Consider the following 2,500-nt stretch of genomic DNA (forward strand, 5'->3'; position numbering starts at 1 on the left):
ACATGGCCTCACAATGGGACTCGTCTGGCCGAGGCCAAGGCACAGCAAGAGCGTAGGAGACGGCTGTTGGGTGGGGCAGGCTTCCTTTGGGTCGACCTGGCCTCCGGCTATCTAGACGACCCCCCCCCTCTCCTTTTTAGCGAGCGCTGCTTCATACGGTCCTCCAGGATTCTGTCGGATTACTTGTTCGCACCAAGCTTTGGTCCCTCCTTTTCCCGTGCCCGTTTCCTTGATCTTTTAATTGCTCGTACGGTTAATTAATAACTCGTCGGTGATCTGACAGTCCCATGACGTTTTGTGGCGTTCTTTCCAAAACGTGACTGTCCCATCCGATTCCGCATCCAAGCCTCCTCCTCCCAAGATGCTTTTTGGGGGGTGGGGGGGGGGGAGGAACAAAAAAAATACCCATTTCATTTCTCCGATGTGACGATTTGCAAAATTAGATCTTAAGAACCGGCTGAAAAAGAGGGTCTCTATTTCCGGTCAACCGAAACCTCCGTCCTCTATCGTCCGGTAAAACTCAGCTCCCGTTAAAGGGGACTTGTTCGTCCCTGCCGTGAGCCGTGTGAGTTCACGCATCCCTTGTGCCATCGGACCTTCCGGAGGAGGATAAACTTGAGCTGGAAAATTTCCAGCTGCCACGAAGCACGCATTGACACATTTCACTCTCTGAAACAAGCGCCGATGAAAATTTCCCCACGACGTTCTTTTTTCTCTTCGTAACCACGCCTCTCAGTTTTGGCGCCGCTAGTTCTTGCCTGGCCCAAACCGTATTCCCAAACGTTTGACCGTCCCTTTCAAATGTCCCTCCCGAACCTCCTTTGTGCTTCCCAGCCCGTCCTGTGAACCGCTAATATCGATTCCTTTGTGCTCATCGCTTGCATCAATAGGCTTTGACTTTTCCATGTTAACGCTTGCAAATTCCTCCCTATTAATTCTTCTTTCATGCCTCTTCAAATGACCTTTGACCTCCTTCGACTCCTCAGGATCTCTACCCGCTACATAAGGGTCACCTGCGTGGGCTACGGTTTTTAGGGTGTCATTTCCTACCCGAACCCCTTCGATGACCTGATCTTCTTGAATTCGTCGAAGCGGCGGCTCGAGAGAAATTACATAAAGGAGCGGGCTTAACGGGCATCCCTGTCTTCACCCACTGCCATGGGCACTCGCACGGCTCCACAATAGGCCAACATTTTCATGGCAGGTCTAGAACGGCCTTTTCTGAACTCATACCCACTGGCACCTCTCCTTGACTTGAGATTCATGGATGACATTTTCTTTGTCATGGCAAAGAAGCCCTTGAAAGATTTCACCAGGCTTTCAGCGACTTCCACCCCACCATCAATCGAACTGTGAATTATTCCGAACGAGAAATCGACTCCCTAGACACCACGGTACGGATCCACGGGGGGCACACAAGCACCACATTGTACCGGAAACCGACAGATCGGCAAACGTATCTACACGCGTCCAGCCACCACCCCGACCCTATCAGACATTCCATTGTCTATAGCCAAGCCCTACGCTATAGTCGCATCTGCTCCCATCCTTCAGACAGAGACACACGCTCGAGAGACCTACAGCAAACATTTTCGCAACTACAATATCCGGCGGATATGGTGCGAAAGACGATCGAGAAGGCCAGAATGATGCCCAGGCACAACTTACTACAAGCTAAGCCCAGAGAGAACGGCAACGGGGCACCTCTGGTTGTCACTTATAGCTCCCAACTAAAACCAGTCCAACGTATCATTAAGGACCTGCAACCCATGCTGGATTGTGACACTTCCCTCGCTGAAGCACTGGGGTGGGGGGGGGGGTGGGGGGGGTGCGCGCGCGCGCGTGTCCCTTTCTTGCTTGCAGGCAGCCGGCTAACCTAAAACAACTTCTCACCCATGATGATGAACTACTTCACAAGAACATGGACTCTGGCACCAAGGCCTGCCACAAACCGAGGTGCCCACTTTGCCCTCATATAGATTCCAGGAACACCATCTCTGGACCCGCCAATGTCAGCCATACTATCTCAGGTTCATATTCCTGCTCATCTTCTAATGGGATTTATGCCATCACACGCCAGCAACGCCCTTCCACAATCTACTTTGGACAAAACAGGTCAGTCTCTCAGACAAAGACTAAATGGACAGAAGTCTGACATCAGAAACCACGATATTCAAAAGCCAGTGGGTGAGCGTTTCAACCTTCCGGGACATTCTGTTGCAGATTTAAGAGCAGCGGTTCTCTTACAAAGGAATTTTAAGGGGAGATTGGAAAGAGAAACTGCTGAATCACTGTGGATCTTCAAACGAAAGGCAACGCGTTGACCTGGGCTGAATAAAGACCTTGCGTTCATGGCCCATTACCAATGCTGATTTCTCCACACCCATCTCTCCCCTGGACGTCACAGACTCTTCTGCATATCACACCTCATCCCATCAAGCCCGCTATTCACATAGACATACTGGTCCTCTACTTAAAGACCGGTGGATTCACATTCTAG

The sequence above is a fragment of the Euleptes europaea genome, chromosome 9 (genome assembly GCF_029931775.1).
Source record: "Euleptes europaea isolate rEulEur1 chromosome 9, rEulEur1.hap1, whole genome shotgun sequence".
Taxonomy (NCBI): domain Eukaryota; kingdom Metazoa; phylum Chordata; class Lepidosauria; order Squamata; family Sphaerodactylidae; genus Euleptes; species Euleptes europaea.